This window comes from Acomys russatus, chromosome 10 (assembly GCF_903995435.1).
Source record: "Acomys russatus chromosome 10, mAcoRus1.1, whole genome shotgun sequence".
Taxonomy (NCBI): domain Eukaryota; kingdom Metazoa; phylum Chordata; class Mammalia; order Rodentia; family Muridae; genus Acomys; species Acomys russatus.
Genome location: NC_067146.1, coordinates 37,826,308 through 37,852,127, shown reverse-complemented (window position 1 = coordinate 37,852,127; position 25,820 = coordinate 37,826,308). Strand labels below are relative to the sequence as shown.

Here is a 25,820-nt window from a genome sequence, read left to right as displayed (position 1 = left end):
AGCCAACATGGAGAGAAGTGGGCTAAGAGATGGAGAGACATGCCTTTAGCAATCAGGTCAGCATCTGGGTTTTGCTGTGCTTGGAGCATAACTATCCCTGGACATTCCAGACCTATGACTCTTCACATTCCTTTCCAGGTTTGTTCTCTGAAAGACTCTTGACCCTTAACACACACACAAGGCCAGGAGCTCAGGCTACACATACTTTTTCCTGCCTTCATGGAGTTGACCTTGACTTGATCTTGCTGTGTGAACTTTGGTCATCTTTTCAAATTCATCATTTCATAGAGAAGAAAATTCAGTCCCAGATAGGTTGTAGAATGTGCCCAAAGTCGTACAACAGGTTTGAAACACTCATCCTGTTTTCCTTACTACTTGTGCATTATGCTGTTTCATGTAGCCGGTTCATGGCTTCATGAGAAAAGGTGGATGTTTTTAGTGTTATGACAATGTTTTATTAAAGTGAAAAAATGTCTAGAGTTGCAATTATAAAAAGTTTTGCATCAAATTTTCTTGTTTTGTAGTGTATATTCATAACAGAAATGCCAGTTGAAACGTTAGAGTCGTGTTTATAATGTTAATTATTATTTTAAATATAGATATATAAACTTACCTACATCATTATATAAAAAGCTTATACCTTATACAGAGAAAAACCTAATCACTAATGATAAAATTTTCCTATTTATTACATTATAAACTCTTAATTACACCTCTTATGTACTGTATAGCATATTCTTACTTTTGTTTTCATGGCTCTTATTGATGCCACCATTAAGATAACTAAATAGTGTGAGTGGTGAATTTTAAGTGTTTTGATACCCACTAATTTATATCAAGGGTAGAACTTACTTTTGTGTAGACATCAAAGACTTAATAAACCGAACTAGCAGCTTGTGTATTACTACCCCTACACACTTGCAGCATTTATATGATGCTCAGTGCTGATGGCGTTGAGGTTGGTGTATTGTTTTGAGAACATTTGGCACCTAGGCACTTAACTAAGTTGGCTCTCTTGGACCCCAGCTTCATTTTGAGATAGCCTTATTGTTCATAATGTAGACAATATGAAATTGCACAGAAGTCCTGTGTGAATTTTTATGCAAAGTCTGTGTACAAAGTTTTAAAGATATAATTGTTGGTAGTAAACCCCCCATAACATTAGGAACGAAGCTGCTTATGACTACTGGAATCATGGGTAGGTTAGGGTAAAATTAGGAGGGGAATCTGTAGGGTTGAAGGTGTTGCCAGGTGAAGTAGGAAGGAATGTTGTTAGGAGGGAATGTTGTTAGTCAGGCCGTGAGTAAGACGTTTCAGCCTTTGTCTGGCTTATCAATGTAGAGAGAAGATAGCCAGAGCTGGAGAGGGACCTTTGGCCAATAGAGATGGTCCCGTAGGGAAGGCCAGTCCACTAGCAAATGTCAGGAGGGACATTCTGCAGACGCAGACACGTTCCAGGTGAGGAGTGGAGTGAGCCATAGATGAGCTCAACAACTTAATTTGCACCCATGATTATCCTTGAAAATAGGAAAGGAAAGCCAATTTTAGGCTTTTAGATTTAGACATTTAGGGAGAATTCTCTTTTCAGAAGTATAAAAAAAAATCATAAACTACATAATTATAGTTTGTGTAAGTATCTTTTTCCAAAGCCATTTCATTTAGGCAACTTTAAAACGGGTAAGTAGAAACCACAGCTCCATGCTTGCTTTTCTCCAGAAAGCACAGCCTCTCTCACCCCGCATGTGGGACACCCTCAGTCCTGGCCTGGCTCTGCTGGGCTGGCTGGGCACCCAAACCTGCTCTGTCCTGGTCTTTCTTCATAAAGGTGGAGCGGAGCCTGATCCATCCGGGAAGACTTAAATAACTTCCTGCTCCAAGAGTGAGTTTTAGGAGCATTTGTTGACTATGATTCCCTGTTGTCGTGTGATGTTTGAGCAAAGCTAAAGAGCAGGAGGCTGATCCGTAGCACATGCCTGGCTAGTTCAGGGATGGTTTAGGGTTGGAGACCGTTTGAGAAGGGTGCTCAGGGTTCTGTGGGTCTGGCTTTCCTTTCCTGCACATTGACTTTTTTTTCAAAGAGATAGAGATTGCTTCCCTTAAGGTGCCATTTTCCAGTGTATATATTCTTATGCCAACCTATTGTTTTATTCATTGCATCCATGTAACTAACACATTTGCATGCCAAGTGTGGCTGCTTTGGCCTTTAATTCATTGTTTCCAAACTTGAATGCTTTGCTTTTATCGTCTTAAGATAACGCTTTCCCTTCCTAAATGAATGCTGGCATAGGCTGTGTAAAACGTTTCCTTTGGTTGTTGTTGCTAAAATAAAGGTTTGGCTGTTCCTAGCAAAGTTCCAGCAGTTACTTTGGAGGGTTACGAAGCTGCAAGTGAGGACTTTACTTTGTCAAATAACTGGCCAACTGTATCTATGTTAAGTAGTTTATAATTCATACCCTTAAGAGGACTTTCATGGATTTTAATCATAAATAAAGTCAATTTAATATAACTATTTATTTTATTTTATTTTTTAAATAATTTATTCAGATTAGAACCCAATTGTTATCCCCTCACTTGTATCTTCTCATTCCCTCTTTTGCCCTATTCCCTGTGACAGAAGGGGACCTCTTCCTCCATCATTATGATTACAGCCTATCAGGTCTCATCTGGATTGCCTGCTTCCCCTTCCTCTGAGTAATATACCTGTTTAATTTATTCTTTTTTTTTTTTTTCTAAGAACAAGCCTAGATACAGAAGGTCAGCTATTTCCTAAATAGATTAAATATCAGCCCTCTGTTTGGAAATATCTTATGTAAATAAGGTCGACAGCGATCTGATCCAAGGCTTGGAAAAACTTACAGACCTAAGACAGTGGAAGCTTTCTGTGGCAACCTGACCTTGCTTTTACTTATTGCTTTCCTTACACTCTATTTACTGTCATGAGTGATTTTAGATTGCTTATCTTGAAAGCTCCTTTGAACAAGACCTGAAATTAAGCCCAGGGAGGAATAAGAAAACTAGAAGAGTGAAGAAGGTGAGCAAGAGCCTTTCAGTAGGTGGAAGGCTGTGAGATGGAGTTAGCCGACTCCGTAGCTCATCTGGAAGAGGTACATTGTGCGCCTCACCAACAGTCGTAGATTTGTCCTTTGTCAGCTTCACATTTTAGTGAAGAGAAAGGTTGTGAAACTGTGCTGTCTGCTTAGTATGTTAGTAATAATTATTTAGAGAGAGAAAGGATGGAAGAGGAGACAGGTGGTCCAGGAGGGCATCCCTGAGAGAAAGATTTTAGCCAAGTGGCCAAAGGCTGAGAGCAATGCAGAGATGTCAGGAGGGGCCCTGCAGCAGGAACAGTCAGGGCAAAGACCCTGTTGTTCTTGTAGGAGAGGGTGGGCTGCACTGGCAGAGTGAATGAGGGGACAGTGGACAGATGTGGTTGTGATTGCCACTTGCATCTGACGGGCAGTCACAGATATGTCAAGGCCTTTGAATAAAAAAGTAGCAAGGCTCAAATAAAACCAGGGAACCAGCCCTACCATCTTTTTTCATTTTCCCTTTAGTTGTATATCAATTTAAAAAAAAAAAGATATTCTTTAAGTTTTCAGTATTTTTTTAAATGAAATAACAGTGATGCATTCAAGTCTGTTTATCATTTCTTTTATAATTTCTTAGCAGATAATTTAAGATGTAATTCTAAATTTGATGCATCTGCTATTTATTTATTTTGAAAGCAAGTAAGAGATCTCGCTAGATTCACTGCCATGATGAATCCTTAAAGGCCCACCACAACTATGAGATGGTGAGTCTTGAGGTTCCTAGTCATGTGTCAGCAGTCCGAGCTGCTTCCTCTGAGCCCTGAAGCGTAGGTCCCTGTATCCGTCCACCCTGAACTTTAATGCTGTCAGTTCCTAAAAACTTACCATGAAGCTTGGGCTGCTTGTAATGGTTAATTTCAGCTTCGTTCTAAATCTAACTGTTCTTTTTCTGGGCAAATGTGCCTTCAAATTATGCTCCCCAAGTTCTGGAATCGTTTTCAAAGTCTTATTGTGTTGAAGGCTGTTTCTTATTTGCTTATTTAAAGGCTGTGTGTGTGTGTGTGTGTGTGTGTGTGTGTGTGTGTGTGTGTGCGTGCGTGTGTGTGTGTGCTGTTTTTAAAATCATGGTTTCTTTTGTATTGTGAAAGTACAACCTACTAGTGACTTAACTGGGGTCTTCTTTTCATAGTTACTAAGGAAAAAAGCCACTGAGGGTCCCCACTTTCTGGAGGTAATTGGGAGGGAATACGTAATGTGCTTTCCTGAGAGCTGCTTTCTAATGAGCCTGCCAGCTGCGCTCACGCATAGACGCATAGATAATCAAGGCAATTTCCTCCGAAACTCATGTTAGTGCATGAGAACACTGGGTGTTTTTCCATTTGTCTAACATTTTCAAATCTTGTGCCTTGGTGTCATGGAAGTTGGGGATAGGAGCCAGTACTGAGAAGGTCAGGTCTCTGTGGGTTATGCACCAGTGCCCTGCTTCAGGGAATGTTATTGTTTTAGGTTGCCAGGGAAATGGGTTAGGAGGATGCCCACTGGTGCCAGCTGCATGGCTGGCAGGCAGCTGGCCCCTTGCCTGTCTCTTGGGCAAAGTCAACAGTTGGGTCGGAGAGGCTGTGACTCAGCGAGTGTAAACATTTGTTTAGTTTAAATGATTAGCAGAGCTCCTGCCTGGTTATTAGCTTATGATAAGGGTAACGTGGAGGCAAGCCCCAGTTCTCTCCTGGCTGGAGAGCAGCGGTGTGAGATGTGTGAGCAGGGACAGATACAGGGACCTACGCTTCCAGGGAGCCCACTCATGTTTATAGGGTATCAAACAAAGCTGCAATGTTAGGATGAAACAAAGATGGTGGGTACTAAGAGGGACCCGTAGAAGGGTAGGTATGTAAGTAGTTTGTCTAAGTCATGCTTTGGGAAAAGGAGGTGTTGGCTGTTGAGCACCCTTATCAGTCACTTAGGTAGGCACAGGAACAAAAGAACCCTTCCCAAAGCTGTAGAAGAAGAGCAGACCCTGGAGGTGGTGGTGCACTTCCTTAATTCCAGCACTTGGGAAGCAGAGGCAGGTGGATCTCTGAGTTTGAGGCCAACCTGGTCTATGGAAAGAGTTTCAGGGTGGCCAGGGTGACACAGAGAAACTAACTGTCTCAGATCAACTAACAAAAAAACAAAACAAAACAAAAAACAAAAAACAAAAAGAAGGAGAGAGGAAAAGTGAAATATTAATTATTACCCCTATTATTACTGGTTTGGGTTTCTGTCTCTCCTACTAGATTGTAGATGCTCATGCCTGTTCATTACAATCCCAGCATTATTGAAATGAGCTGAAAACCACACTGCATTTCTCTCCTTCAGTTTGATGGTAAATTGTCCCTTTGATATGTTTTTGTGAACCTGTGGCTTCCAGTAATACCTTCCATCCACTTAGAGGTAAGGCATGGGTATGGAATTTAATGAAGGATTGTATATAAGGAGAAGGTCTCACTGGGCCACCATATTCTCACCCATCTCCTTATTCACCAGCGTGTGCTGGGCATTGTCTTTCATGTGCCAGTGTTCAGAATGCAAGCACAGCTTAGTGCCTTGAGAAAGGCTGGCAGACCTGTGTATTTAAGGTAAACAGGACAAGAATAACGGTCACCAAGACAAAAACGAGAAGAATTACATTAGGAGGCATTGTAAAGAGAGTTGGGAGCAGCTCTTTAAGGATGTACCTCAGTGACAGCTTAAAGTTTGTTCACTGATTGCAACTTGAATTAAAGTTAGTTGGGCTGTGTAGTGGAACGGAATGTTTCAAAGTTTGTTACCTCAACCATGATAAATATAAAGCATTTTATGTTTTATAATAATACAATTTTCTAATAATGGCTTGTTGGGATAAGCAGTATAGTGCCTTTTTAACGGCATGTAGGGGAGGTCATTCTTACTGCATAAATGTGCATTTTGTTAAATTGTTTAGCAGATATTCCTTCCAAGGACCTCTTGAAACACCAGTCTCCATAGCAGTTTCTTTTACAGGAGTGTGATAGCACACGCCTATAATCTCAACGCTTGGCAGGTAGCCATGAAAATCACAAGTCCAAGGCCAACCTGGCCTACATAATTCATTTAGGCCAACCTGGGCCACATACAGCATTCTCATCTCAAAAAAACAAAACAAAATGAAAACAAAAACAAAAACCCAAATAAACTCTATTTTTTAAAATTTTATTTTATTAATTTATTCATATTACATCTCAATGGTTATCCCATCCCTTGTATCCTCCCATTCCTCCCTCCCTCCCATTTTCCCCTTACTCCCCTCCCTTATGACTGTGACTGAGGGGGACTTCCTACCCCTGTATATGCTCATAGGGTATCAAGTCGCTTCTTGGTAACCTGCTGTCCTTCCTCTGAGTGACACCAAGTCTCCCCATTCAGGGGACGTGGTCAAATATAAGGCACCAGAGTTCGTGTGAAAGTCAAACCCCACTCTCCACTCAACTGTGGAGAATGTTCTGACCATTGGCTAGATCTGGGTAGGGGTTTAAAGTTTACCGCCTGTATTGTCCTTGGATGGTGCCATAGTTTGAGCGGGACCCCTGGGCCCAAATCTGCCTATCATAATTTTCTTCTTGTAGGTTTCTAGGATCCTCTGGATCCTTCAACTTTGCCATTCTCCCATGTTTCTCTCATCTAGAGTCCCAATAGGATGTCCTCCCCTCTGTCCCAGTTTCCTAGTTAGTAAAGACTTTCATGGGACATGCCCCTTGGGCTAGTATGCAGATATAAGTGAGTATATACCATTTGAGTCTTTCTGCTTCTGGGTTAACTTACTCATTATGATCATTTCTAGCTCAATCAATTTGTCCACAAATTTCGGGAATTCTTTGTTTTTAATAGCTGAGTAATATTCCATAGTGTATATGTACCACAGTTTCTTTATCCATTCTTCTACTGATGGACACTTAGGCTGTTTCCATGTTCTGGCTATTATGAATAAAGCTGCTATGAACATGGTTAGCAAATTTTCTTGTTGTGTGCTGGAGCACCTTCTGGGTATATTCCAAGGAGTGGAATAGCTGAGTCTTGCGGAAGCCCTATTCCCAGTTTTCTGAGATAGCACCAGATAAGTCATATCACAAAGAATGAGAAAAATAGTGAACGGGCATACTTTTCTATTTTCTGCATACTGAGTGTGTAAGCAATGCTCTTCACTGAGCCAGTGTGCTTTGTGAATTGACTTACTTACTGGCAGCTGTGGTTTATTATTTTCTATGTAAGCCACTGAATCTCATTTTTAAAAATGCAGTTTTGAAATGAGCTTTTGTCATGTAGATTCATAATCATTGCAGATTACTACAGAGATCATGTCAGAGTGTTGAGGGAAGGGTATCTCTTACTGAGAGAAAGACAGCTCTCTGAGGCCATTGTTACTGTATGTTAAAGATAATTCTGTGTAACTGGTGAAGGATTTATAAACATTAATATTCCTTTTGTTCCATGTGTATCTGTGTGGTATATATACGTGTGTGTGTGTGTGTGTACATGTATACATACTACTCTCATATATGAAACCTTTGAGGTAATTTAGGATTAATTGAAAGTTTTTCCAGTAAGATAAGAGTGTTGGACATCAGACTATTTTAATATTGTGGAATATTATATCAGCTAAGAGCATTAGGAAGGCATCAGTTTCTATCTTCCTTGGATTTTGTGACAATCTTTTTGAGATGAATTTATTGAGCACAATTTCTAATGTTTAATTAAAAGTTCTCAGTTTATTTGAGTGTTATTTTAGATCATCGAATATTCAATATAATTAAATTTTGGTATCTACAACATAATTGTGCATAGACGAGCCCCAGATGTACATTGACTAGAGAAATAAAATACAGCATGAATAATAAACCACAGTATAGAAGAATAATAAACCGCAGTGGAAAGGCCTGGGGTCAGAGGGACTGAGTTCCAATTTGTCTTGTGCTCAATGATGTAGCATCACATCGGAAGTCTGTTGTACAGATTAGTCAGCTCTCAGCCGTTAGCTCCTGTGGCTTAAGGCAGAGTGTTGTCTTGCACGTCTCCTTGTCACATATTAGATGTGCGCAGTGATCCACATCAGCTGCTGGAGCATTTATAAACCTCAGTTCCTGTGGGTCTTAGGTGGAGAAGGGTTGATATTATCATTGTTTTATCTGGACTTGCTTATACTCTAAACACCATTGTGATCCCAAAGTAGAAGACAAAAGAACTCATTTCTCATAGTTGGAAACTTTGTGGGGCACACTAAAGCCTGGTTTTTATATGTAGTTATGTTTTGGAACATGATTTTGTCTATAGCTGAGTGTATTCCAAACACTGTTGGAAAGTTAAGTAGTCTGTGTCGTGGATTCTGTGAAGAGACAAACTCTATATTGTTGTCATATACAGGTTTGAAGATGTAGGTGTTTTGTTTTCTAAGAGAACACAAGCAAGCTCTTAATTTTTCCTTTTGTCTTGTATTTTCTATTAATGCCCTTTGATTTCCCCCCCCCCCCTCAGTGACGGAGATCAGACCCAGGGCACCACTGAAGTTTTACATGAGACAACACAATAGAAAACTAACCACTTAGGACACACATTTCAAACTTTGGTGTACTAATTCCTTTTGGGCACTTCTGCCCTGTGTGTGTGCAATTGGTCTGTAAGAAAGCAGGAGAATCTTAAGTTAAAGTTGTTTGTAAATCTGACCTAAGGTCACTTTAATCCCTGTGCGCTTCTGGGGATCTGAGAAGGTTCGCAAAGTGCTCAGCAGTTGTTTGAGGCAAATATTTCCAGTACCTCCTTGGTGGTAGACGTGACTCCACCTGAGTGTCTGCCAGCTTTGCTCCTTTGACTCCCCCAAGCTCTGGAGACAGAATCTCATATTGTGGTCCCAGATCCCAGGGTGATCCTCCTGCTCTGACAGGTGTGAGCCACCATGTATGGCTTTCTACACTTTCAGCTGAGCTCCATTTCCCAGACTCTTCAGATTGACAGACTTTCCTGTCTTCTCCCTCTGAGAGCTCAGACTGTGCTGGGAGTATGTGGGATGCCTGTGCGCAGCTGCTGGTCTGTTGTCCAGTAAATGGGCCATTTATGAACAACCACCAAACTAGGTTATTTTTTACTATAGCATAGCTTTTTAAATTTTGTTTATTTAATCACTTTACGGCCTGATTCCAGCACCCTCCCTCCTCTCTTCCCAGTCCCACCCTCATGCCCCTCGCTCCATTTACTCTCTCCTTCTTCTCATAAAAGGGTTACCAATATCCCTCCATTGGCACCTCAAGTCACAGCAGATCTAAGCACAGCTTCTCCCACTGAGGCCAGATAAGACAGCCCAGCTAGGGGAAAGGATTCCCAAGGCAGGCAACAGAGTCAGAGACAGCCTCTACTCCTGTGGTTGTGACACCCACATGATGACTGTGCGGCACATCCACTACATATGTGTATGCGGTCTTGGTCCGGCTCATGCAAGCTCATTGGTTGGTGGTTCAGTTTCTGTGAGTCCCTGATGGGCCCAGGTTAGTTTATTCTGTATCTTCTGTGGCATCCTTGACCCTTCTATCCCCCACAATCCTTCCTCCCACTCTTCCACAGAATTCTCTGAGTTTGGCCTATTGTTTGGCTGTGGCTCTCTGCATCTGTTTCCATCAGCTGCTAAGTGAAGCCTCTCAGAAGGCAGTTATGCTAGGCTCCTGTCTGCAAGCATAGCAGAGTGTCATTAATATACACTTGGATTTGTGACAAGACTGTGTTAGTGCCTATCCCAGGGCTGTAGTCAGATAACACATCAAGAAAGCAACTTAAGGAAGGGTTAATTTTGGTTCCTGATTGAGGGGACAATCCTTTGTGGTGAGGAAGGTGTGGCAGCAGCGGGAGCAGTGTGCAGCTGTGGTGGTGGGAACTTGCTCACATTTCACTGGACCAGGAAGCAGAGAACAGAGACTACGGGGACTCAACTGGGCTTCTTCATTTCCCTTTGTGTTCAGAGCCCTAATCCACCTTGGGGTGATGTCACCTACATTCACAGTGGGCTTTTCCCCTTCAGTTGGTTCTGGGAACTCCCTTACAGGCACAACTTTAGGTGTGTGTTTTAGGAGATTTATAAATCAAGTTGGCTTGACAATGAAGATTAACTTTCAAAGATCTAAGTGAGTGATAAACGAATGAAATATACATTCATAAGGGAAGGATGTGATTGTTTCCATGGGAATAATTAAGTTGGACACATAGGATTCAGGCATGTTATGAGATTTATTTTCTTGTTGACTCCATTGCAGAAGAGACAACACTACCGACAGTACAGATTTCAAAAACTGTTTTTTGTTCCTGATACAGTCTCCGTATCTGCCTGTGTGGTCCAGGCTGCTGCCCTCCTGTGTCAGCCTAAAGTCTTAGACCATTGCAGAGAAATCTGACCACTACAGAAAGAGTGTAAGAGTCAAAGGTCAGGGATGACTTGAGCAAAACAGTAACTTTTGTATATGTCAGGACTAATGAACTTAAAGCAGCTGAGATTGTCTGAACAAGATTTGCACGGTATCAAGTCAACCATCATTCTAACATGAGAAGGTAAGGGGTCATGAACCCATGAACCCACCCCTAACTGAAGATCTATGAAATTGATTGATGGCTTCTGGAGGAAGGAAGGGTGTGTGTGTGTGTGTTTGATTCTCTCTGTGTAACCCTGGCTGTCCTTAGCTCTCTTTGGAGACCAGGCTGGCCTCGAACTCACAGAGATCTCCTGCCTCTGCCTTTGTGAGTGCTAGGATTACAGGCGTGCATTACTATGCCTGGCTTCCTGTAAGTTTGAAAAGTGTGTTTTAGAATCATATTAACTCAGAGAAAAGGTTTCTGTGGTCATTACCACTTTCATGCAGGTTTGACTTACTGATCAAAATGTCTCCCATATCCTGATGTAAATGAACTTGGAAAATTATAAATATGCAACATGGTGCTTTTTTTTTTTTTTTTTTTTTCAATTGAGACACTCCTTAAAGATCTGGTCTGTAAAAGAGATCTTTATTCAGACAGAATGGCCTAGTCAGAGACAGAAGTCCCATACCATATCATTAAAGACTGTTGTGAGTCATAGTGTATGTCACTTCTTTGTATAAATGCTGGTAAACATTGCCAAATACATGAACTAACCATAAATTATATGGTGTGTGTAAGATAAGATAAGACAAGTGTGTATCTGCATTTTTTTTCTAAAAAGAAGATTTGAGGGAAATGATGAATCCAAACTGTAACTTGTGGCTATTAATCCTGAGATCAAAATTTTTTGAGAGCACCAGTAGAATTTATTTTTTTTTTTTGCCTTTGAGTTTTCCCATGTGTTTAACATTCTGATGTACTTAAGGTTAATTTAAAAGTGAGTAATGTGGTTCCATGAAAGTATATCACTGAGAAGAGATTTAAAAAAATCTCCAAGCACATAGCAAATTGTTTGTGAACTATTTCCCAGGGCAGAAGAAAGAATTAAAAATTCATTCATTGTGACAGTCTCTAAATAAGTGAATGCATGATTTAATTGTGAATGGCTTCTTAAAGGAGCAGCTGCTCCTTAGAACATTTACAAATGTTAGCTAGATCAAAGCATCAGTTTTGCCATTTCCACTCCATGATCTGAGTGCGCTACAGAGCACATGTGAATGTGAGCGGTGGTGGGCTTAGGGGATATCTGGACTTAGGAACATGAGTTGCAGTTATGTTTATACAAGTAGACTTCGAAGATAGACTTCAGTCAGCCATAACTGACTGAATCGGGGCCGGTCCGGAAGTTAGAGAGAAGGTTTGAACCTCTGAGTCCAGGGAAGCTATTCCAAACAAAAGCAGGGGAAGTGAAGCAGGGGTGGGGCTGGGAGGTGGGATGGGGCATGTCACTGCTCTACCCAGGAGGTGCTTAAATTAGGCTCTTAAGGATGAGCAGAGTTTGGATTGGCAGAAGGAGTTAAGCAAGATTCCTTTTTTGGTTAGAGGGGAAATGGGAATGGTATTACTGAAAGTAGAAATAATTATGGGATGTGGGGAGCAAAACTACTCTTGATACATAAAGTGCAAGAAGTTAGGACAGGGACCAGGATGTCCTGGGTTTTGATACTCAGGCAGTAAATTTTTATCCGTGGTCCTTGGGGTTAGGGACCCCCTACCCTTAAGAAAGCCCTTGTTTAAAATGGGGTTTTACCTTTAAAAATAGCTAACCCTCCCAAAGAAATTAAAACAGGACAACATTATTAGTCCTAAAAAGACTTAGGTTATAAAAGTAACCTTGAGGCACCCCGAGGAATAGCGTTGTGAGGTATGGCATTTTTCTCCCATTGCTGTAGACTAGGAACAGTCTCTGCAGCTACAGCAGTGGCAGCTGCGGCAGGACAGATGAGGCAGCCGGTAAATACTGGTTTAAGTCAGCTGTCAGATTTGACTGCGGAGAAATGGGACTTAGAATTATGATCTCTCTTTTTTCCCCTCCATCTCTCATAAATCAGTGCTCACACTGTATGGATGACAAAATACAAAGTGAAAGGCTGAGGCTTCTAGGAAACTACATAAAGTTGGAGGGATGAAGGTTGGGCTGCAGTGGTCATGGCAGTCAGAGTCCACGTGTACGGAAAACTCCTGTGATGCACCCCTGCATCGGACATGAGTGTATAAAACAATTGCTTCAAGAGATTCTCTGTGGAATCCAATATCTAGCTTTGACACCTGGGATCAGTCATAGACCAGTGAATACAGATTTGTAATGCAAGTCAGTAATGATTCCCAACAAAATAAATAAGATGAAGGAGAGATAAGCATGGTTTTTTTTTGTTTAGATCACAAGTGAGAGATGAGAAAAAGACTTGTGAGAGAGCTGGTGATGTTTATCTCCTCAGAGGTCAAACCACCATGTGGGGGAGATTGGTTATTAAGCAGCTGAAAAACATTCTTGAAGAAATGCTGAGAGGAGGTATAAATGTGAGCCAAAAACAAGAGGCGGGGCCTATGGAGACTTGGGATAGTTTTGGCTGTTCGTTGCTCCATTTCGAGACGCTCCCAGAGAATCATTCCTTGGAACTGACATCCTTACGTTTTCATTCTTTAATCTTCTTTTCCTATTGTTTAGGTTAGTCGGGTTATAAGTGAGGTACTCTCAGTTAATAAGTTCATAGTAAAACATATTTGCTAAGAAAATTGAGCCTACAATGAGGGATGGGAAAATGAGAGGAAATAGCATGGACAGCGAAGATATTGAAAGCCCACCCCGAACACTGGGTTTGTTTTCCTAGGATTCAATGAGAATTTCATATATATCACTATAAAACCACACAGTTAAAAATTTGTTTAATTGTTTCTGTCTATGAAGAATTTGTTTATTATTACTTTTAAAAGATTTATTTTTTTATTTTATGTATATGAGGGCTCTACCTGCATGTACACCTGCATTTCAGAAGAGGGCCTCAGATCTCAGTATAGATGGTTGTGAGCCACCATGTGGTTTCTGGGAATTGAACTCAGGACCTCTGGATGAGCAAACAGTGCTTTTAACTGCTGAGCCAAAGGAATGTGTGGAAATGCATGGTGTCAATAGTCATTGACAGTGTAATTGATGTTAAGAGAAAAAAAAGTCTACCACTAATAGACTATTATACAAGTAAACTAGAAAAAAAAAAAAGATATTTTGTTCTGTATTTCAAGTGCTGTGGTGTTTTGGAAGTTTCTAATGGTAATTTAATAAAGACTCACCTTTGTATCCTGGTGGGGTTGTGACCTACCCTGAGCTTTCTGAGAGTGCGGGCGTTTCATTCTACAGTGGTGTAATCAGTGCTGACAGTTTTAAATAGCACCAATGTAAGGAAACAGTGGTTACAATGATGATATCACGTCAGCAGCCCACAGCCCGTAAGGAACTGGCAGCCCTTCCCTTCCCTTCCCTTCGTCCCACACACCCACACTGTGCCTTAACAATTTACCTTGCTGAGCCGCAGTGGTTGTTAAATATGGCAGACTGGCCCCTTGCTTTGCCTGTTTCCCTTAGTGGAGGTTGAACCCTGCCATCCTCCCTGCTTCCACCCTCAGGGCCTTAGTTCTCAGACAGCTCAGCAGACACCTGCTGTACAGTAACAACAAGAGCGTCACAAAAGTTCATGTGATTATCTGGAATTCTGGCAGCTAAGGGCAACCACTATGGCTCCATGTGGCTGGAGAAGTGGGAAGAGACATGTGCAGTTTTTAAGAGACTTGTGGGTCCTCTCGGGACCCATAGATGTTGCCCCTGGTGGTTTGCATGATAGCTTTAATCTCAGAACTTAAGGGCCTTGCTTTTGGCTGGAGTGGACTGGGCTTCATCCCTGGCATCCCTTGTGGTTTTGTGTAAGGATCTAAGGGGTTGTCTGGGAAGCTGAATGTGACTGGAGAACTCCTTCACCTTGTTGCAAGAACATGGAGAAGTGTTACAGATGGGGCATGTGACTGAATGAAAATACTCTGCTCGAGAGAAACCAAGACTTTGGAGGTGGTACAGCCACATTTCTTCACATGGGGGGCAGTTTGGCTTGTTAACCCAGAATTTGTTAGCTGCTCTCTAGAAACTTTATTTGGTTATTGGGAAGAGATTTTTTTTGTATATTCAGTCTTCATAAAGTTGACATAACTGGGTAAGAGTTTGACTTCAAAATGACATTTGAAAATGCATATTAATTTGCTCTGGTTATTCAGGAAGCATTAAACACAATTATCTATATTTGAACTATCATTTAGGAAGGTTCTATGAGTTAATAATTGGTTGGTAAATGGGTGAAAGAATTTACAAATTGCTAATAATTTTCTGATAAACAGATGGGAAGGGAAGCTTTTAGTCTTTGAGGAAATGTTTCTACATTTTAATACTCCTGGTTGTCCTTAAGATTTATAGATGAGCTGGGTAGTGGTGGCATCCACCTTTAATCCCAGCACTTGGGAGGCAGAGGCAGGTGGATCTCTGTGAGTGTGAGGCCAGCCTGGTCTACAAAGAGAGTCCCAGGATAGCCAGGGCTATGTTACATAGAGAATCCCTGTCTCGAAAACAAAACAGAGCTGACTGACTTATATAGCTACTGTGGTGATACCTGACCTACATTTTAAGTTTTTTACATAAATTGTTTACATACAAACACACACACACACACACACACACACACACACACACACACACACACAGAGAGAGAGAGAGAGAGAGAGAGAGAGAGAGAGACTGAGAAAGAGGGGGGATGGGAGGAGGAAGGGGGAGGGAGAGGCAGAGGGAGAGTTGGGAGAGAGAACTGTGTTAGAAGAATCTAATTGTTTATCCAAACAGATCCTAATTTCTTTTTTATTGTTTTTTTTTTTGAGACACAGTCTCACTGTGAAGCCCTGATGGCCTGAAACTGTATTTAGACTAGGTTGGCCTTGAAGTCATAAAAATCTGATTGCTTTTCCTGATTGCTGGAATCAAATGTTTGTGTCACCAAGGATCTATTGTTTTTGTTTTTGTTTTGTTTTGTTTTTGAGACAGGGTTTCTCTGTGTAGCCTTGGCTGTCCTGGACTCACTTTGTAGACCAGGCTGGCCTCGAACTCACAGAGATCTGCCTGCCTCTGCCTCTCTAAGTGCTGGAATTACAGGTGTGTGCTACTGTGCTCAGCAGTCACCAAGGATTTTAATTTTAGATAAAGTGTTGTGTCTTCAAAAAGAGGAAAATCTGTAGCTTTAGACTTCAAGTCTGATCCTAAAGTATGCTGTGCAAGGCAAAGGCACTGATGGACTTGGAACTTGGAACTTGCTGGTTTAGAAAGGGAAAGTCATGGGACAGTGACGGCTATGAGCTCTGAGGTCAGGTGACATGGATTTGAATTGCAACTTGAAGTGGTTCCTATTTTAATGGTTTATTTTCTCAGCATCCTTGTTTTCCTATCTGCCAAATGGAATTAACAACATTGCCTACCCAGCTCAAATAAATATGACGATATATACAAAATACACTTGGCAGTTCCTCTACCATTATTTGCAATAGTTACTAAATATTTTCATTTTCTTTCTTATATTTCTTCAATTTTAGTCTACAAAGTATGTACTAACTGAACAAAACACCCCAATGTAGTTCATTTCATCTTAAGTAGAAGTCTCTTTAGACGCATGAACTGCAGCATGCATCCAACGTCACAATGTGACTTCTCTCAAGTGGCAGCGTCCCCTAACTTCAGAAGGAGGAGTCAGTCCTTAAGCTGTGTCATTTTAGGAAACATTGTTTCACACAAACATTGTTTCAAATTGTAGCTAACCCCAAATTTAAAAATTGATGCAGCAAATGTGTGGAGTCTTTTATATAGCTATAGTTAAGTCGCTTGTGTATCCAGAAACGTTTAAGGGGGGGAGGAGAGAGAGAGAGAGAGAGAGGAGAGTAGAGAGAGAGAGAGAGAGAGAGGAGAGAGGGAGAGAGAGAGAGAGAGAGAGAGAGAGAGAGAGAGAGAGAGAGTGTGTGTTAAGTTTATACTTATGGGGCTCCTTTCACAAAGATCACTTTAGAAAGTAAGAAATATAAATAAAAACAAATAATTTGTAAATTATAAATATGGCCACTATTCTCTTGGCCCTCAGCTTACATTTAAGTACTCTGTATTGTGATTTAAGGAGAAAAACAAAACAAAACTTCGTCATGATTCCTGGAGGCTGTCTTTTTATTTTTTTATTTCATTTTATTTTTTTTTATGATTTTTTTGAGACAGGGTTTCTCTGTGTAGCCTTGACTGTCCTGGACTCACTTTGTAGACCAGGCTGGCCTCGAAATCACAGTGATCCGCCTGCCTCTGCCTCCCGAGGGCTGGGATTAAAGGCGTGCGCCACCACGCCCGGCTTGAGGCTGTCTTTTTAAACTGTAAAATGTACTCCCACTTGACCACATGCAACCCAGTGACTTGAAGAGCATTCACAAGTGTCATATCATGTGTGTTCATCTCCATTCCGGTCCATGATGATACAGCCATGGCTAAAGCAGGTGACAGTCCTTGTCCTCGTGGAACTTAACTGTAGAGTGAGGCAGGCAGGAAGCACTCAGGCTTCACCTGGGTGAAGGTATCCCTGGTATTCAAGGGGACCCCTCTGTAGACATGAGGCCAGGAGGGATAAGGCGAATAGATACTTGGGAGATTAGGATTTCCAGCAATAGTCAGGGGCAGCTTGGAGTGGAACAGGGTGAGTGAGGGAGAAGGTTGTAGGGATAAAGTCAGAAATGTATCCTACGTTTTACATATTGTGGGCTGTCGTAAAACAGCATTTGCTCTGGGGATGCGTAGCCTTCCACTTTAAGAAGCTGGTTACGCTAAGAAGTCAGAATCCAGAGCCTGAAAACCATCAGGTCACTTCCTCCCGTTATAGTGGGGGCTTTCTTGGACCCACCTGAGGTATAAATAAGGGAAAAGACTTCTATATAGCTTAAACTGTCAGCCTTCAGCTGGGGCAGACTCTCAGCTAGCTTCTAACTTAATCCTATTTCCTGGCCTGCAGCTACCACATGGTTAGTTCTTTACTTCTCTCTTGACTCCAGTCTCTCTGCTGTTCCCTTTTGTGTCTGTCCTGAAACTCCTGCTTCTGCTTGCATCCCTCTGGGCCTGCCTGGGAGTTCCACCCTGTACTTCCTGTCCCAGCTATTGGCTGTCAGATCTTTTATATAACCAATCAGCAATAAGACAATGCCAGGACTTTTCTTTGGTTGCCTAAGGCATTGAGAATGCCCGACCTTCATGTTTTGGGCAGGTGGGAAGAACTAGCACTTACAAACAGAAAGCTCTTTAACGGGCCATAGAAATGACCAAAATCTTGGCAGCACTTAGATCTCTGCTGGTACAGAATTAACAATTGAAAACACAGGGCCATGCCTCCATACAAAGTAAGGAAAGTCACTCCAGCATTTGGGGACTAGGGGAAGTTTTCACCTTGTGACTTAGTCTGGGATAGCCTACCTGACAGAGAACATGGAAGAGGCAGATACTGCTATGGGCAATAAATCAGGAGCTATAAAACCACAGCACAGAACGTTTCTTAACCCTTTGGTGTTGAAGGAGGTAGGGGGTGTTTGGGCCAGAACAGCTGAGTTGAACTGGCCAGCAAGAGTTCAGAAAAAGCTAGAAAGACTTGGAAAGAGCTCTTATCTCCTCAGCTCATCTGAGGAAACTTATAAAATTCAGATACTTTTCTTTGTTCAAGAGATTTCTCTGAAGCCTCTTAGGGACCCCTGTCTCTCTCATGGAGACTTTATCCTTCTCTCTCTTACTTTAAGTTGTTACTCTAATAACACCCCTCTTCAGGTTTTAAAGGCAAGCCTGTCATTTAAAGCAGTGCTATACTATTTTTACTGTATTGATACTTTCTCATGTTTTTCCATCTTAAAGCCTAGTCACTGAGGCTCTTTCATGAAGTGCAGTTAGTGATGTGTCAGCTCCTTTCTTGAATCACCTAACTGCTGCCATTCCATTTCTGTACCTAACAAAGAAGTTTATAGCAAGTCAAACACAGTTTTGCTTTTGAGTTAGGGTTCTGAGGCAGGGTCTCTGTAGCTTGTGTTGCCCTTGAACTCAAGATGCTCCTGCCTCAGTGTCTGAAATGTTGGAATTTCTGGGGTGGGCTAGCACACACAGCTGGTGAAAGTTTTGAGTGGGTGGAGAGATAGCGCAGTGGTTAAGAGCATTTGCTGCACTACAGAGGACCCAGGTTCAGTTCCCAGTGCCCACAAAAATGGATTACCACCATCTATAATTTCAGGTCCAGGGGAATCAACACCCTCTTCTGGTCTCCGAGGGCAGCAGGCACACAGGTGGTTCACATGCTCACATGCAGATAAAACCCTCATGCCCACAAACTAAAACTAAGCAAATGAACGGAACTAAGTTGAGTAGAGGGAAGTGGCTTAACTTCAGTCCATGACATGGGCGTCACACTTAACTGTCTGCAGAACAGAGATGAAGGAAGCATGGTGTGCTTTATTTAGAGTTGGTTTAAAGATGCATTATATTGCAAATGCTTGGGGAACTTATTCTGACCGCTCACCTCATGGTGCTGATCTGCCCGGACACTTTTTATGGAGGCCAAGAATGAACTTTTGTTTTTGTTGCTTCAGTTTTCAGAAAGATACACACAGATACTCTATCTTATATCTATCTCTTAAAGACTTACTTTCAAACATAGTCTGTATTGAATGACCACATAGTTGAAAATGATGCTGTAGTTACCCAAATACATTTTAAACAATTTCTCAAAAGTGGATTTTAAAATTTCCGTATAAGCCACTTAGTCGCTGTCACTTTAAATTTACCAACTTTGTTTTGGCACATGGCACTCTTAAGGGCCAACAGGGCACTGTAGTGCATGGCCTTCACTTAATAGCTCAACACTTTCCCCCTTTCCTTATTTGCCCATGTTCTTGTCCTTCCTCCTCTCTTCGAAGTCAGTGTTGTGCCTGAGTGCGTTAAGGTTCCTCGGTCCCACAGCATCTGCTCTTCTGGATCTAGGCTCCCAGTCGACCTGATCTTAGTCCTGAAGGACTCTGATTATCTTGCAGACTCCTCACTGTTTCTTGATGTTTTCGTCAAGATCTTCTGCCTCCTGCTTTCTAGGTTTGTTTTTTAAGACAGGATCTCACTCCACAGGCTAAGCTGACCTCAAGCGCCTCCTACTTAGGTCTCCCAAATGCCATGACACAAGCATGAGTCAGCATCCCTGGCTTGTGTTCTTATTTCGAAGAACGCTTAACCAGTGACTTCCTAAGGAAGCTAACAGGGGAGGCTCTCTGCTCCTTGTGCCTCGTTACTGCCTTTATTTCTTTTCTTACGTTCAGGTGATATGTTGGCCGTTGAAATAATTTGCCCTGAAGAACTTTTAAATCATCACCCTGTTGACTGATTTTCACACGAACTCTGGTGCCCCATATTTGACCACGTCCCATTGATGGGAAGGCCCAGTGGCACTCAGAGGAAGGATAGCAGGTTACCAAGAAGAGACTTGATACCCTATGATCATATACAGAGGGAGGAGGTCCCCCTCAGTCACAGTCATAGGGGAGGGGAATAGGATGAAAGTGGGAGGGAGGGAGGGAGGAATGGGAGGATACAAGAGATGGGATAACAATTGAGATGTAATCTGAATGAATTAATAAATAAATTAATTAATTAAAAAAAGGAAATGTATAGTTTGATTTTAAAAAAATCACCACCCTGTTGTCTTTCAGGTTCCTTTCTATAGTATTCCCGCGCTGCCGCCCCCCCCCCCCATCCCTGCCTTTGGTATTTTGAGACAGGGTCTCATTATGTGGTTCAGAATACCCTTGAACTGTCAACTTTCCCTCCTTGACCTCCAGAGTGCTGGAACTATAGGTGTGTGACCTTGAGGCCAGCTGATGTGTTCTGTTCTGTGTAGTTTCTGTTATATGTAGCCTTCCTTTTCTCTTGCTTTCTGTATGTTGTTCTTACATGTCTGCAGCTGTTCTTAAGTGCATGATTTGCATGATTATCGTATACTATCCAGTGTATGAGGATAAGTCTTGACATGTTCTTTGATTAGCCCTTTTCCATATGCAAGGCTTATTATAGCAAGGTGCTTTGCTTTATGATAATGACACAGCAACCAAAATGGCTTCCTAAAAGGAGTTAATTGTTGTTGGAAACATTTTTCTCTAGCCTGGGAAAATCTGATGGGCTAAGTTCATCTTTGTGTATGAGAGCAGTCAAGGGAGTTGATGTGAGAGTCCTAGTGAGCCCAGTATTCAGTCCTTTGAATTGAGTGCTGCTGTTTCCAGTTTCCAAGACGTCAGTATCTCCAGAGAACAACCTAGGTACCTTGGATAAGGATGGGCAAGGACTTGTACCTTTCCGTTGTGACCTAAGGAGACTTTTCACAGCTCTCCAATTTCAGCACAGCTTCTTATTTCCCCTGCCTGGTCTCTGACCTGTCTGGATTCGGTGCAGAAATTAGCTCACATGCCATTGGCTTCCCCACCACACTACATATTCACACCATTAACTGCTCATTCAGCATTACCAAGATGTTTCTCACTTGGTCTGTGTCCCAGTGAGTTTATAACTTGTTTTGATAGGGGAGGAGAGAAAGGTCTATGGTCAGTCTGCCATGTATAATCAGATGTCTCGGTCCCATTGAGCTATGTAAGTTTTTGTGTTTTGTTTTAAAGATTTTAAAAAATTATTTTAAATTGTGTATATGGTGTGGATATGCACATGTAAGGGCAGGTGCCAGTAGAGAGCCAAGGAGGGCATCAGGTCCTCTGGAGCTAGAGTTTCAAGTGGGTATGAGCTGCCCAGATGTGTACACTACGAATAGGACTTAGTTTCTCTGTAAGAGCAATATATGTTCTTACTCACTGAGCCATCTATCTCTACAGCCACTCTACTTGGGTTTGTATTGTAAATTCTGCCTGGAAATTATTTCTAGAATGATACTTAACTGAGTGTAAAAATGTTTAAAAGTTCCTTTTGACGGATGGTGTTTCATGTAGGTATGGAAACCATCTCATTGTTTGGTGTAATTGCAAAATCTCTACAGATAGTATTATTTGTATTTTATCTAATAAGCACTACTTATGTACTTGTATATAGTGTGTATTCTGTGGCAAAAGACTGCTCTAGAAGTTCAGAAGAATCACCTCCATCCTTACCAGTATTCAGAGGTTGGTGCTCTTGTGATGGTTTTCACTTTTTGGCAAGTAGACACGAGGAGTGAAAGAACTTGTTTGGGTTGACCACCTGGAAACCGACACAGTTACGATATGAACCTGGACAATCTAGCCTCAGCATCCATGACCTATACAACTGTGACTGAACAATAGCTAAGACTAGGATGATGATGTTGACTTTGTGTCAGCATAAAACTTATAAAGCTTTTCCAGTTTTTTATGCACTGTGATAGATTTTAAAGAGTTTGCAGAGTATAAGATTTTGAACAAAGGCCTTTGAAAGAAAGAACTGTTGAATGTGCTAGTACAATAAATTTGACAAATTAAGAATCTTACCAAGTCTTCTAAGTCCCTTATATGTGCAACATGACTGTATTGTTCCCTCTGAGCGGTAGCCATTTTGAGCAGATAACACTCAAGCTTTGCTGCTGTCTTGGACATGGGCCTCCCTCTCACATTGCTGATGAAATTTCACTGTCTTCAAAGCAGACTAAGACCAACATGGTTCGATAGTTACCTGGCGGATTTTATCCTTTTATAGCCATAGAGCTGCACAGAACAGAGAAAATGTGGTACCTCCAGTGCCTCAAAGATGTTCTAGTGACCAGATCTCTACACCCTCCTCTCTGTAATGACCCACATTATGTGTGCAGGGTGAGATGGAATAGGCCCATTATCAGAGGCTATAAGATAAATATTGATGGCTTCCACTTGGAACACCTGCTTATTTTCTTTATGAGGTGTTTAGGCATTAAACTTTACTAGGTAGCCCAATGATTTGGTCCCCTTGACATTGTGGCTCAGCAGATAAATACCAGAATTGCCCAGTTTTTTGTTTACATGAGGATAGAGTGTCTTCTAGACTTTAAAGTGATGTAGGTGATATGACCCCTTCATTGGAAGGTAAGGTTATACTGGATGGAAAATTGTGAATAAACTAACCTTAGAGCTATAATATCTGTAGATCCGTACAGCTCAGATGTGACATATGCAATGTCTGCACCCATCACAGCACTCATCATGAGTTAGGTGAAGGGGTGATTAGTATAAGATGCAAGGCCAATCCATCCAGATACCCAGATGCCATTACAATATAGAATTCCAGCATGGTTCATTAAGACCTAGATCCTTTTAAGGAAAACGAGGCTTTCTGGTCACCTTCACATTCAGAATGCTGAGAGGCTTGGAGTATAGGCAGCAGCATAGATAGCAAGGGTTGCCTTCAACTGACTCAGCCTTGACTTCCAGCTTCACCTGCTATCCTAGGACTCTGGTCATGCTGCTGAGCAACTCTCAACTTCCTTGCACTCTTATCTGATATGGTGGCAAGGATAGTGCACATGTCTTTGAAAAAGAAATGGAATTAAGTGGAATAATGCAGAAAAGCATTTAGTAGTGACTAGCACACTGAAGCGCCCATTGCACATTTTATGATAACTGTAATAATTGCATATAATTAAGAATTATTTATAGTAGCACATCGCTCACTTTTTACAGCCTTACTCTGTAGATTTCACATACTATGTATTTCTCAAATTTCTTTTCTATACCTGTCACGTTGGTTTGTCATATTGTCTGTTTTGTTTGATTTCAGTGACTCATCAAAAATCTGCCCTTATGATTCTTGATCAGTTGTGGTCAACTGTGTTGATGATTCTTTTGTTGTTGTTGTTGTTTCAAGACAGGGTTTCTCATGTAGCCTTGGCAGCCTTGGACTTGCTTTGCTGTCCTCGAACTCCCAGATCCACCTGCCTCTTCTGCCCAAGTGCTGGGATTAAAGGTGTGCATCACCACTGGATGGGGAGACCTGGTGGCACTCAGAGGAAGGATAGCAGGCTACCAAGAAGAGACTTGATACCCTATGATACTTGATACAGCGGGAGGAAGTCCCCCTCAGTCACAGTCATAGGGGAGGGGAGTAAGGGGAAAATGGGAGGGAGGGGGGAATGGGAGGATACAAGGGATGGGATAACCATTGAGATGTAATATGAATAAATTAATAAAATTAAAAAAAAAATAAAGGTGTGCGCCACTGCACCCGGCTGAGTCCATGATTCTTGACCAGTTGTGTTCAACTGTGCTCATGGCCCTGCACTGCTCGGTCTCTTTCAGTACTCTTCCCCGTCTTCAGCATAACCATTTTATTTAACCTGGAACAGAAAGGCATGTGCTCTGGGGTACTCATCTATGATGGTTGCCAAGGTGTAAGCCCCAGGTAGTTGTTTTCTGCTGCAAGCTTCTGTTCCTGGTCTTGGTGAAGGGGAGTGGGAGTTCCACTCTCTTGCTCTATTTTCTGATGCCATGAAGTCAGTCCCTGAGCAGCTGTCATTTCACCCCCAACCCCTACCAGTGATCACCCAGCTCTTTAGTCAAGCCTGGTTATATTCATACCTAGTGAACTAGACCGGATTTGATTTAACTGAGTCTCAGTCTGATGTCTTTTTCATTTACCCTTTGTGTTTACTACAGGTTGGGATTTTACTGGGATGTGATAGGCTATAGGGGATTTTTACCTAATTTTGACATTAACAGTGTTTCTATGTGTATGACTTTTGGCATTAGGGAATTTGGGAAGAAGACTGGCAATCAGAGTTAGTCTCCCTATCGGCAGGCATCTTCTGTGTGAAAGCTTGTTACCAGGAGGGTTCTCATGCATAAGCATACTTACGTTGTCTTTGTTTCAGTTGCGTGAAAGAACTCTAAAGCCATAGATCTGATTCCTTTCAGATACAAACCCAGGCTTCATTTTCTAGCTTACAGCATTCGTTTATATTTTTCATTATATTTTGCATAGAGGTCATCGCATTTTTCTGATGAGAAGGAAGAAAAACTGCTCTAAATTTGAGCTATTTTGTCTATGAAGCTAAAAATATTTCACCCCGGGGGAAAAGCATTTTTCCAGCAGAGTTCTTTAGTTTATGGTCTGTGCTAGGAAAAGGTGCATAAAAATGTGAAGCACATGAATGAAGGAATTGTACTTTTAGCCTGAGTGTGAAAACCCAAATTCCTTTTTTGTGCTGTAATAGGAAGTATTTCAGCTTTTGTACATATTTGCTTTTCTTTCTTTCTTTTCTTTTCTTTTTTTTTTTTTTCAATTTTGAGATGGCTGCGCTGTGTGTTCTTCCCAAAGGTATTTAAAATGTGACTACTTCTGTGGAATATAAATATTGAGGTCGATGTCTAAAGGTCGTTTTTAAAATTTAAAACATCTACACTCCTTCATGCTTAAATATTTATTGAACAGAAGTTGTGTAAGTCACAGGCGCTGGTGGGGGATTCATGACCTAGAGTAGACCCTGGGTTGCAATGCCAACAAAGCTTGAAAGAAGCACACCAAGGTTAGTGCACGTGAGACACGTGCTCCTCAGTTAGAATCTTTAGGAGCTTCACCATTGTTTTAGAAGGACTTTCCATAAGGAATAGCTTCTGAAGATGCCCATCTTTATGGCTCTCCCAGTAGTATGGCACATTCACTGTTGTGCTATTTTCAGCAGCTAGGAAAGGCTCTCTCAGAGGAGTAGATCTGGAGAGCAGTTATTAGCCAAGTCTGTTACGCAGGACCAGTCCTGTGCTCCTTTGTCCCTTAGTGCTAGAGAAGTCCCAGTGAAGGAAGGTGTACTTTGTCAGTATTTTGAATCTTTTGCCCTTTTCATTCCCTTAATGATTCTCTTTTCAGATTCTCTCTCACTTGGTATCAGTCCTAACCTTGCTGCTGAAACAGAGGGAAGTGATGTCAGAGGGCACTGGAATCTGGTGTTGTTCATTTTCTGGTAACTTCGCTGCCATTTCTGGTGGTGATCGTAGCCTCTGCCCTCTCTTTCTTCTCCTTTCCTCCTCCTCTTACTCCTTTTCTTTTGAAACAAGGTACTACGTTGTTGTTCAGGATGGTCTGAAACACGCCACGTAGCCTAGGCGGGCCGGAAACTTGTAGCAGTTCTCTGCTTGACTTTTGGTGTTGGGAGTAAGCCTGTCCATTAGAAGGATGGTACTAGCTACTGAGCATGCGCAAGAGGTGGAAAGACGGGCAATCAGATGGCCGAATCAGGTTCTGCTTCGCTAGAGGATCTTATTCTACTGAACTTTGTTTCGCACTGCTTGACAGTGTAACTAATG

At 41.8% G+C, this 25,820-nt stretch overlaps 1 protein-coding gene across 2 annotated transcripts in view; it reads left to right on the top strand.

Annotated features, from left to right (window-relative positions):
* Cdk14 (cyclin dependent kinase 14) overlaps nucleotides 1-25,820 on the top strand; it is a 539,697-nt gene that overhangs the window by 77,984 nt on the left and 435,893 nt on the right. Inside the window, exon 1 of one of the 2 annotated variants that reach the window (XM_051152018.1) lies at nucleotides 5,405-5,459. The exons of the other annotated variant lie outside the window; for it this stretch is intronic. The gene's annotated coding sequence lies outside the window, so the exon portion shown is untranslated. Of the gene's footprint in view, nucleotides 1-5,404; nucleotides 5,460-25,820 lie in introns of those variants that run through there. 2 annotated transcript variants of the gene reach the window in all.